Source organism: Sebastes umbrosus, chromosome 6 (assembly GCF_015220745.1).
Source record: "Sebastes umbrosus isolate fSebUmb1 chromosome 6, fSebUmb1.pri, whole genome shotgun sequence".
NCBI classification, from domain to species: Eukaryota; Metazoa; Chordata; class Actinopteri; order Perciformes; family Sebastidae; genus Sebastes; species Sebastes umbrosus.
In genome coordinates this window covers 30,852,177-30,865,010 of record NC_051274.1, presented here as the reverse complement: position 1 = coordinate 30,865,010, position 12,834 = coordinate 30,852,177, and the positions used below count along the sequence as shown (strand labels likewise).

General features: G+C 45.2%; 1 protein-coding gene across 4 annotated transcripts in view; it reads right to left on the bottom strand.

The window, feature by feature from the left end:
* rerea (arginine-glutamic acid dipeptide (RE) repeats a) overlaps positions 1-12,834 on the bottom strand; it is a 186,744-nt gene that overhangs the window by 74,844 nt on the left and 99,066 nt on the right. The window lies entirely within an intron of this gene.

Sequence of the window (12,834 nt, the reverse complement as noted above, 5' to 3'; positions counted from 1 at the left end):
CACACACACACACACACACATATGAGAGTGTTTGGTAGGGATGTGGGGACGTGTAGCCTTGCTTTACTTTAAAGGCTATAAAGCTTGGCGGCGGCTGCTGCACCAGCCCTGTGAAAACACTGCTTCTTTTCATTCAAGGCGACCGACGACTGCGACCTCAGCGTGACGTATTACCATAATAAACATCGTTGTTATAGCATGTTAGCATAGCACATCAGCAGGCTGGCGTGCAGCTGGCTGTGCTCTGGTGGTTTTTTGTCAGGCTGGTGCTAAAGATGGCTGTTGGTGGGGCTTGACAGGTGGGCTCCAGACACCTTGTGAGTCTGTGCAGAACCGCACAGAGCCGATTGCACGCGCTCCTTATATGGGCCCTGCGGTGCTGCTGGACCAGCAGCTAGCCCGCTAATGTCAGAGCAGTTAAGAGAAACAGCACAGAGTGGGTGTCAGCGCTGCATAGACAAAAGACTTAGTAAAAGAGACAAAATCAGCTGTGTACCTTTCTGGGAGATGTGAGGTTGGGAATAAAAAAAATATTTCCGAGGTGAGTGGAAGCTACAGTGAATTCTCACACCAAAAGCTGAGCTCGGCTAAACCGTCTCACTGGCTCATCTGCACTGCCGCTTTGAAGCCTCGAGTTTGGGATCTGGACCGTGGCCATCTTGGTTATTTGCAACCAGAAATGACACAAAAAGGTAGACCTAAGTACAAAACGCTGAATTAGACATTTTTAAACGACCAAATAAGGGATAATGTACAGCGAGCTGGTCGTTGTTGTGAAATAAACCCCTATGTGAAGCTGAAGGGGTTTATTTCACAACAATGACCCGCTAGCTGTACATTATCCCGTTTATTACACGGCTACTTGCTTCACAAATCAATCATTTGACACAAAAACGGTCCTCCAGAGTCCCACATCAGAACTGCGCCCATAGCAACGGTCTGTTATAAAGAGACTATAGTACGCCGTGATTGAACAATCAGAATTGAGTATTCAACAAAGCCCTACAATAAAAAAGGTTATAATTAACTTTCATGAAGTGAAAACCCACTGTGAAAGGGTTAAAGTTCAAAGACAAAAACACAGACAACTCCCAGACCGGACGACGCCGTGGTAGCCACCTGTCAATCACAAGGTAGCCCCGCCCTAAAGCATCCCCTGCTTTATGGTCTATTTGACTCTAAATGGGACCATAATTTATTAAATGAACATCATGTTGTTTTGAAGAAGACTTGAAACTAGCGATTGAGACCATAAACTCATGTTTACAATGTTTACTGAGGTAATAAATCAAGTGAGAAGTAGGCTCATTTTCTCATAGACTTCTATACAATCAGACTTCTTTTAGCAACCAGAGGAGTCGTCCCCTGCTGGCTGTTAGAAAGAATGCAGGTTTAAGGCACTTCAGAATTGGCTTCACTTTTCAGACCCCGGAGTTGCCCGCTGATCTGCACACATTTGCACATTAAATAGTCACCCTCTCCTGTTTACCAGATAGCAGCATCTCTGCTAACAATAGCTGGTGGCGTGCTAAAGGTTTTGGAGGGGGAGTCCTAGCTGATGAGCTTACGAACAACCACTTATCTCCGTGTAACCTCTCTCTGGCAGCAGCAACAATCCAGCAGAGAGTCTCCAGCAACAGGCCAGAGATCCCACATATTATCATACACGCCCTCACTGCCATTTGGCATTTAAATGCCATTTTAGCGTGGCAGCAAACAGTTTGCACCTAATTATGTCCGGTTGCTGCTGCGTCCTGAGTTAAACAGGGAGTCTCCAACAACCATCCACACAAGAGCCGGGCGGTTAAATCTCTTTAGGATAACCTCCAACACCTCTGCCTGCAGGCTTTAACGCTGGCTCTACATCATGTCAAATGTTAACAGTCCAAACAAAGGCGAGGGGTGAGAGCAAGGACAGTGTGAGTGTGATCAATAGTAGTGATCAATATTCTCCCTCTGTACCTTTCACTGTTTGAATTAGTATTTGTATTGCACTGCTTTATAACCTCTTAGACCGGCTCAAAGTGACTTTATTTCAGCTGTGTGATCTGATAAACAGAAAGTCTTAAATTAACCTACACGCAATTAGCAGCTTCAAAGAAAGCTAAAGCGGCGCTTTGACAAATAAATAACATTATGTCTCATTATCACTCACGAGTAAGCCCATTTAAAAACCCCTCTAATGATCCAGGGAGGCATCTTTAGAGATGACGTTTTGGGCCAAAAAAAGTACTCCAAGAGACAGCCAGCCATCTGTTAACAGCGAGCTCCATCAGTCCCCTACAGGTCCTGTCACGAGTCTACAGCCAGAGGAGAGTAAGCACAAGTTACACCGCGGCACGCTCGCAGAAGAGATGGCGTTTTGTGTAAATGTGCGTAGTCTTGGCGCTGTGGGGAGGAGAGGACGAGAGGTCACCGTCCACTTGTTGATGGCGAGAGCTTTTTGCACTCATCCGCCAACTCCATTGCCCAACCCGACAGGGGCCGCGTATTAAATCCTTCCATTTCGCCTGGAGAAGAGAGGGTGAAGGTATTTTTGTGCTGGTTTATATTTTTAATCATGTTACATTTCTTGAGTCCAGCTGTATTTCTCCTTCGCTCTTCCTTCTTGCTTTTTGATTTCGATGGTAGGGATGCGATGGTGAGGACATTTTCCCATCGGTTAATAAACTTGTGACAACACCGGTATAACCGGTTACACCGCAGGAAAAGATGATGCTCAATATATGTAGAGCGCTTACTTTGAGCATTAACGGCTGTGTGTCTGGCCTCTCCGGTCCAGCTTTCACTGGTGCAGCTGTGCCGTACACACCGGCTGTGACCGCTACGTCCTCCGCACAGCGATTGCCTCATTAACGTTATGGTTCCCCTTGAGTGTTGGGTTTAAATCCGAAAGTATTGGCAAATAGGAGCTTTTGCGTTTCGCTTCGACGCCAAATCTTTCGCCATCGCGTTGTCGGTCAGAGTCAGAGTTTGAAATCTGACTCCTGCGACTCCGTACGGAGCAGACACTTTTACTTTGTAGCATCCGTCGTCCAACTATGTATTGATAATGTATGTATGTAGTCTCTGCGGGGAGGAGAGGACGTGAGGTCACCGTTTACACAAGGAGCACACCTAGACAGACGGGGGGGGGGGGGTCTAGATCACCTCCAACACCCCTCCACTTTGTGATGGAGAGAGCCCCTCGCACTCATCCGCCAACTCCATTACCCGCCCCGACAGGGCCGCACATTAAATCATCCCATTTCACCTGGAGAAGAGAGGGTGAAGGTAGGAGACACTTCTTTTTTCTTTTTTTTTACCGCCGTCCTTTCTAGCTGAACCGATTCGGACATGCCCACGTGCTGGGCCACCATCGGTAATGGGGGCTCAAATCAGCCCCCTCCCCCCCTCTCCCTCTCCGATCCCACAATGCCTTGAGGCACAAGATTCATCACAAGGACCAGACAGTAGAGGAGAGGAAGAAAGGAGAAGTCGGAGAGAAATAACGTGGAAGAAGGTGAGGGATGCCGGCGTAAGATATGAAAAGAGCAAAATGATGGGAGCCTATAAAAGAGTTATTCGCCCTCAAATGGGGAGGGCATTATGGCGATCTATAAATGGGCTGTTAAGCTCAATAGCCCAAGGTTAGCTTGTAGTGATGCTGCAGTGAAAAGTCTATATAGCTGACTGTGTTAGTCCTACCATAAACACTCAGCCGGTACCATCTGGATTAAAAAAAAAAAAAAGCTCTGATTATTTCAATTAGCTGCAGAGCGAGTAAGAAGAAATTAAGCAGCACGTCACACAAAGCTCCAAACACAGCTTGCCTTAACAACTGTATGGGAGTAGAGAGGAGAAGCCATTGGATAAAAGACATGGGGATTTGACAACTGTACAAAAAAAAGGGACTTAGGGGAGGTCTGTATTTTCTTAATCATTTCATTAAGATAGTGCTTAGGCTAATTTAACAGTAGGCTTAATAACGCAGACTTTCCTCCCTCCGCTCCGTGCACGAGTGTTAACTGCCGGCTGGAACAAAGGCGGCTCTGTTCACAAACACAACACTGCCAAACTGTTAAGTACATTCCTATAAAGAGAAGAACAAAGAGCGTTTGAGCGTGGCGGGAGCAGAAATGAATACAGCTACTGAGGGGATAGCACAGCTCGGCCCTTTGATGCCAGGAAATGTCTTTACCGTCGCCGGATAGTGTTTATGCTGCTCCGTGGCGTCGTTGTTTGAGATCGAGGCAACAATGAAATCAACTGGTAGTAGCATGAAATCTCAGTGGGGGATGATGTTCAGGAGGGGAGACGGGGGTTGAGGTATGTGCTGCGAAACAGCAGACGAGCAGAGGGGATGGTGGGGAATGTCGAGGCTCGGACTGGATGGTTTTGTGGTTAAGCACAACAGAGGACTCGAGGGTTACACGGCGCAAGAATAATGAAGTGTTTTTGTGTGTGTGTGTGGATGAAAGTCACAAAAATGCACCTATGAGCGGAATAAATGAAGTGTGTGTGTGTGTGTGTGCACGTGTGTGGCGAAGCGTCTCCGAGCCCCTCGCAGCTGCGGTTCCCTCTCGCTCCGTGTGATCCGTCGTTGGTGACAGACAGGCAAACACAATTTAGACTCGCCCATCAGAAGCACACGCAGCGCCGGTCGCAGCCACTGCGGGCGGAAATGTGACGCACTGAACAGAAAACATACAATCCTCCTTCTGTGTCCCAGGACAGACCGGTCTAAATGTGTCATTAATGAAAAACCTGTTTGTCCTGCTTTTCTAATTTAATTCGATTTGATTTGAAGGTCACGATTCGATTTGAAGGTCACGGTTCAATTCAATGCCCTTCATCGCGCCATCGTTAGACTATGGAATCTTGACTGGTAAAGATCAAAAGATCACTTGTTTTATGCCCCGACAACAACATCATCATTTTCAACAAAAAGGAGATTGACTAGATGACAGGACGGTACTTTACAAAGACAGCTCAAGTTTCTCAGAGTTTACAAGGCACACCTGAATGCACCATGACGTCCCTGTCGGCGCCTACATGCCAAGCCCCCCAGGAAGAGCGCCGGTCGTTGATCCCAATTTACGTAGTGGCCAAACGGCGGTGCTACATCTTCCGTGTCTGTCACGTGATGCCATTGGGCCCAAAAATACTTTTTCCCATAAACTTATATTGGGAAAAAGACGTCGGTAACTCAGCGGATACTTTTTTTTTGAGGTGAACCAACTTCCCAGTAGGAACACTCTGATAGTCCTTATTTAAATCATTAGGTCCTAAAAGTTGTAAAACGCACTAATAGCCTAATCCAGATCCGTTCATGTGAACGAGACCCAGACCGAGACAACAGTGTGACGTTGGGACCCACGTGACCGAGTCATGTGACCGAGCGGATGCTACAGCGCATGTTCCATGGGCCCAATGGATGCGTAAGATCGCTGGAAGATCCGGGTTCCTTTCCAGTCAGAAGTCGAGCCATTTTGGCTTCATGCGCCACTGAGCTTCTTTCATAGGAATGAACGCGGCCCCGCCTCCAACGCTGTATCCAGTTCACTACGGCGAGCATAAACCCGCTTTACTGCTTCTTTCTTCGGTTGCTGCAGTCTCTATGCCTATGAACTGAAGTTTTTTCTGTCAAAGACGACGTTTGTTGTTTACATAACTCACGGGGAAGGCAAAAATGTCGCCACACCGGTGACTGAAGGGAAGCAGGAGGAGTTCTGTTGTCTCAAAGTGCAGCTGTAGCTACGGGTAAAGATATGCTGTGTCCGTCTTTGTGTTGTTTTTTTCCTTCGGACGCAAGTAGATAAAAGGCGAAGAGAAATCGGAAGCTCATTTTGATCAATTTGCGATTCAGAATCTAAATCATGATACCCCTACTACACTACCACAGATACTCATCTTTTTGTGCTACAGAAGGTGAGGCTGTGCCGACTTTATCTCTGGTGCATTTTATGGTTCAGAGGATTTTACAAATCTACAAAAAAAAATCCTCATTTGACAGTAAAAGCTTGAGTTGTGAGCCCTTCAAGTCGTCGGTTATGGAGCCGCTCCAGTGTCTTCTAAATCTTGATGACATGACTGATAAGACTCTCTGGTTTCTAAGGTTTAGGAGAGGAGTTTTCTTATTCACATATACTGACTGGATGTGCTAGAGCAACGGCATATGAGAGCTCTTAAAACAGAAATGATATTCCCCCCTTTCATGATCAAAAGCACAAGCATATGTGAGCCAGTTGCGTTGCATTAAATCAACAAGCGTTCAAAGATGGAGAATAGATAAAGCTGGCAGCGAGTGGAGCTGCAGCACATGTACAGAATGTCAGAGGGCCTGTGTATGAGATCGCAGCGCTGCTGCAGGGGACGGCAGCCTGTGGCGATGTTGCTGTTGTTTTAAGGGCTGCGCGAGGCAGCGGGCTCCGAGGTACAAAGTGTCGACATTCCTCAGACCTCACAGCAATCCCTGAAATTTCCTCCTCTCCTGTCTGCTCCTCTCTCTGACCGATGCCCTTCTTCCCTCTTTCCTTCCTCTCTCTACTGGAGAGAGTTAATTTGCACCATGTGTTCTTGAGCGGAGAGAGAAAGGGGGGAAAAATAGGACCCTAGTAGAAAGCGTGTGAACCCGATACCACTGTAAATCTCCACTTCCACACAGCGGTACCCTCTCGCCCCTCCTCCTCCTCCTCCTCTCTCTCTCTCATTCTTTTTTTATTGGCATGTCACACATTGGACAAGCTGGAAATTACACCGAGCTGAGCTGCGAACCAGCGGTGGTGAAGCACGCCAGATACCCACTTAAGCTGAGAGAGAGCGGGGGGGGGGGAGTGGAAAGGAGAAAAAGAGGGGACAGGAGGGGAAGTGGAAATGTAAAGTGGGAGAGGAGGTGGGGGTAAAATTAGCCGTCCACTTTCAGAGCAGAGGCCAATCCAATTAAAGCTTGACCAATCCACGCAAATGTGTTTAGTGTCTGGTTACTACACTAAGCGCTGGGTGGCCAAGAGATTCTCCTCTAAATACACAGATACCACCCGACACTCACAGCTGAACATGATGAGCAAAGAAATAATGAAGGGGCTCAACTGCAATGCTATAGGGGTGGGAAAAAAAGGATTCAACTAAGTATTTTCCGATTTTGAAATTGATGTTTTAATGCCAGATTCAACATATTTTCTTCATTTGAGTCTATGTGGAGGCAGAAGGAAGTTACCGCTTTTATTGTTGTAGTCTGAGTAACGTGATGTCATATCTGTTCCGTATCCGTCAACCAAAACAAACAGCAGCCGACCAGCACGAGCCGAAACGAAAAACGGAGGAGGGTCAGCGTGGATACGACTAGCACCCTCACTCTTGCTGTGCTCTTATAAATTAAAAAGAAAATACCACTAATTTATGAGGGAAATGTCTTTATTCTTTGATTTTTGGGTTTCTGGAAAGAATGTAATAAATAAAACCTGATAATATATTTGACTTCAGGACATCTCTGACTACATACATGCTGAAAATCAAACATTTTTACTCTATTAATTTAGATATTTTCAAAAGAAAAAGTCCCTAGAAGTGTATGATTCAACTTTTCCCCCATGGTCTAGTGCTAAAAAAGTTAACAAAAACTATAATAAATCATAATATTGAATCGCAATACATATCAAATCAGCACCTAAGTATCATGATAGTATCGAGTCGGGAGATAGGTGATTCGTCCCAGCCCTACAATGTTATATACAGTATCTACACCATCTAGCCCCAGTGATTGTTAGACAAACATTAGCCTTCTTCAAAGGACCCTTCACCCTCTAATTTAGCATGCGACCCCCCTCTACGGAGGAGTCGCCCCGACCTGGTCAGGTCATTACACAGCCCCCTGTCATTAGTTTCATACACAACGACCGGGTTAGGAGTCCTGTTGTTTTTTTTGAAAGCGTCACATCTACCTGCCTTTCTTGACGTCTTAACTACATTTGTATTTCCTCCTCTCTCATCAAAGCCGGTTGCCAAAGGAAGATAGCACTGTCTGTTTGCTCTCCTGCTTTTAAAGATAAAATGTTAGTGCTCCGAAGCCGGAGCGCGGCGCATTTTGCTTCAGATGTTAGTGAAGACATCAGAGGAGACATTTTCACTTGTGATGTGCCAGAAAAAGAAAAAAAAAGAAGTGTCTCGAGGAGCCGCTGAATATTTCAACAACTCAGCAACAAGCGGTGAAATTAGCACTCGGATATATATGCAATGCCCAAAATGTCATCTGTCGCTGAAAAATGACTTGACAAATTTGCATGCTGTGTGTGTGTGTGTGTGTGTGTGTGTGTGTGTGTGTGTGAGAGATACAACCAACTCAACTAATGAAACTCCAAAGGGGGAAGAGTAGGCAAAAGGCTGCTGAATAATTTAGCAGTAGTGGGTCAAAGAGGTGGCTATTGATTGAGCTTTTAAAGAGTCTTATGAAAATGCTACAGCCGCTAGCGTGGCCTCTTCAGCCACGACCAACCCCCACTGTCCAGAGGCTGCACCCTCTCCATCTGGGAAGGTAATCACCACTCGTAAAAAAAAAAAAAACACACACAAAACCCCATTTTGATTTCAGTCTACTTCCCCTCCCCGCCCATCTTCTATCCTGGAGAAAGAGATCATCCTATTGGCTGAACAACTAGTTTCCATAGCAGCATTTAGCTAATGCACAGGGAGGGCAGTGAGGGTGAGAGGGAGAAAAAAAAAAGTGTTATCTGTCCAAAAAGATGAAAAGAAGGGGATACGAGGGAGAATAGAAAGCGAGGAGGAGCCGGGGGGTGGGGGGTTTGGTTTTATACCCACGAGCGGAGCCGCCTGCACTCGCTGAGCCTGAACTATGCCGTTATCTCAACCCTGCCATTTGTATTGCTTTATTTATTCATCGCCGCGCTCTTGTGGACAATCAATCTCTACCTGCCTCCCCAAAGAGAGACGGAGCTGTGTAGCTGTTTGAGAGATGCGTGCCCCGTCTCCATCTGATTTTAGAAATGCAGCGAGCTCGACACCAGAGAGGGACTAGCGCTCGTCCGTCCGCTCACTTGCATAGAAACAGCAGCTGCTGCTGCAGCCAGTGACCTCAACACCTCGGCTAAATGACCTAATGTTACCACAAAGAACGGCATTAATAGCTTCACCTCAATGAAATTTCAAGTGTGCGGAGACGGCGGAGGAGGGACGGAACGGGAGGGGGTTTGCATACCACAGGCACGGGTTCAGGGGGATCACTGAACCCCCTAGAAATGCATCTTATTACCTCCGCCAAGGCCAAGGGCCTAGGAGGTTATGTTTTCACCGGCATTGGTTTGTTTGTCTGTTACTCTTAGAGTTGGGGTGTAGCACAATGAACAATCCATTAGATTTTGGTGGCGATCCGGATCGTGATCCGGATTCAGGAATTCTTTTAAGGATTCCGATCAGCCTGAGCATTAAGACCACAGGGTTTAACACATGCGCAGTGTGACTGATGACGCGTTGATGACGAGTGACCCCGCCTCTTTCCTCCTTCTGAGAGCAGAGAGATACGTGTGTGGATGTGTTGCGAGACTTTGAAGTGCAGGAGCTGCTGGCCGTCAGTGGTGAGAAAGAAAAAAGCGGTAGCTGACGGGATGAGAGACAACGTAGTGTAACGTTATACAGACATAAAGCCACTGAATGAGAGAGGCATCCGCCGACACGTTACACAGAAACACGCCGTGTTAAAAATAACAAGCCGACCACCTCACGGTACCGCCAGCTGTGAGCTGTGATCTGTTTTTAAAGTCACACACCTTGGCGCAGGTCTGCGTTATTTTTTATAATAACGCTTAACTGATCATTTATTGCAATAATGAATAACATCGACCTTGACCCAACAACATAAGAAGGTAGATTTGTGGTCGTTTTATTTACTTAAAATAACATCGGACGCTCTCTGTCCACACTGAATCCGTTAAATATTCTCTTACGTCATGTAAACAAACCTTGTACCGATCAGCTGTGCGCTCCAGATCAGACAGATGGGTGAGCAGTACTTGCTTGTTTGTTTTTTTTTAAACAGAAAACAGGTTTTATACTGCGATGTTTGCTGAAAATGACAATACAACACAGCCAACAGCAGCCTCGGTAAACTTTCAGGTGATCTCTTGGTGATCTCCCTCCAGCCTGCTACCTCCTTATTTAGGTGTTTGTAGTGAAATGAGGAGGTATCGTAACAGATAACTCCTCATTTCATCTAAACTAATCAGCCTTTCCTCGTCCGTACTGCGGCGCTTTCAATGCAAGTGACGCGTCGCTTCGTCGCTCGCAGCTAGTGAGAAAATTCCAGTAGAAAATAACGCAATCAAACTGATGAGGCTTACTTGAATTCTGTTTGGAGGGTGTAATATATCGACTGCACGCATCCCTAGACCTCTCTCCGTTGTAGCTACAACATTACCTTCTCTCTAGATTTTATTTTGTGTGAACTTAACTGTGCCTATGGTGCATACCTCCTCATAGAGGAGCATTAATCAACACGCTCATAATGGGGAAAGTCACCTGATACTGCCGGAGCAGCAGTAAAAAAAGAAAAAAAAGAATCCTCTGCTCACAGAGTCAGAGCCGACCGTGAGGGGAGGAGAGCGAGGGGGCTATTTGTCAAATAAATGGAGGTAATCTGAACATGATTTGGTTTGTTCAGATTGAAAAAAACACAAAAACGATTCCACTTCATGTTGTTAACCCGCTCCAGCCGACCACTGTTAAGAAGTATAATATCAGCCAACAATTTTCTGGTTGTTTTTTTTCCCTTTTGTAGGTAAGTGGCAATGAACAGCTATTCAGGGTTTTAGTAGCTGTTGTGCTGCCGCTTCTATTGCTTAAAGGCTGCGACTCAATGGGGAACATTACAGGCAGAATGCTTCAATCAAACAGCTTGCAGCGGGGCTCGGCTGGCCGTGTCTATAGACGCCTAGATGCCCTTGTCAAAGCTGCTTCCTCACAGACACTTAAGACAGCCACACACACACACACACACACTGTGAAAGGCTGCACCTCCACATGTTCATGTCTGTAAAAATGTAAAAGCTCGCTTAAAGCAGCTGAGTGGACCGTGGAATAAAAGGATCACATACATACATACAAAATTGCCCCTAATGAGGGTAGCGCCCCTCTCTCTCTCGATCTCTCTCTCGAGAGATGGCGCGGCTGCTGCTCTACTCGATAAATATTAACAAGAAGTGCGACTGATGGTGGTGCTCACTGATCCATAATTGCGTTTCAAAATGTTCGATGGGGATGGGGGGGAGGGAGGGGAAGATAAAAAGAGGGAACTCAGCTTTCTAAGCAGTGACAAGAGACAAGTGACGCCTGTCTAGTCAACCTTCTACTATCATCTCGATGGCTCAGCACCAATCAGAGAGTCCTCGGCTCAGGTTGTGCATTACAGTCTGACTCACCGCGGTGCCGTGCATCACAGAGCACTTTGTGACTGCAGCTTTACATAAAGGGTAGAGAATCTGAGGAGGGATCAGAAGGACTGCGGGGGAACTCCACGTTGGAAGTGATATTTTTTTTGTGCACAGATTTGAATATGCGCAGGCGAGCTAGCCGCGAGCTAATTAAGCTAGCGGATCTCATTGTTAAGCTAATTCTCGGCACTTTGGATTCCATTAGGACCGTCCACAGGAAACCTAATAACTGCTCGTGTTAAGCATCCATATTTATGCACATATATTTGCATCTTCATCAAACATTTTTTTAATTATGCGCTTTGAATCGGTGGCTGCATGATAAGCACCAGCTAAAACCATCAGGAAACACATAATTAACGTTTGGTATGTGTGTGTGTGTGTCTTGTTTACATGACAACTGGGAAAGCTACGCTGTTATATCCATCCAACACAAACATGCATTAGAATACACATTTACCCACACATGGACAGTGAATGTGACCTGGTTACACACTGGGAACTGTGGAAGTTCATAAGTAATCAATTACTTTTTATAAAAGTGATAATTTGAACTGTGTGGGATTTTAATCTTGCAGCAATGTTTCAAGTCTGGATTGTATTTAAAAAACACTTTACTGCAAAACAAGTAGCTGGGTAAATTACTGCAGAGAAAAATCGGGTGTTTTATGCATCATTAAAACATAACTGCAAATTCTATTATAGTCTTAGAGATAATTGTGTGCCGTGTTAAATGAAAATGTAGAAAGCTATAAAGTGTCGTTTTTATCATTCATCTGCTAATTAAGAGTTTTGGCTCTCCCGTCAATTGTTTCAACAAGTTTTAAAAAACACAAAACGAGGTGATATCTTTTCACAAACACCAGAAAATTGGTTTCAAATGGTTTCTAAATGTGTAGCTAACATGGCTAGGTGAGCATCTGCGAATCACTAATGTTAATTAACACAGTTATTAGAAACATGTCGCATATTTTAATGGCATTTTTTAACAGTTAAAGGCAGAGCTGACGGTAAATCTGAAAGATAATTAAATAATATTTTTGCTTTATTTGACAGTTCCTAGTTAAGAGAGAGTAAATATGACAAAATAAATTGGCATTTGAGTGATCAGGATGTGTCTTAGCATCAGTTAAAACATGTATATCCTTACTGGTTAGGCATCCAGAGGTCACGCGACCCCATATGGGACAGTCTAGTAATCAATTACTTTTTATAAGGTGATTACATCAAGTTCAACATGTCAAAGACTATAATTTGAACTGTATGTGATTTAAATCTTACACCTTTACTGCAGAACAAGTAGCTGGATAAATTACTGCAGGGAGAATCTGGTGTTTTGTGCATCATCAAAACATAACGGCAAATTCTGTTATAGTCCTCAGAAATAACTGTGCTGTGTTGAGTGAAAACTATA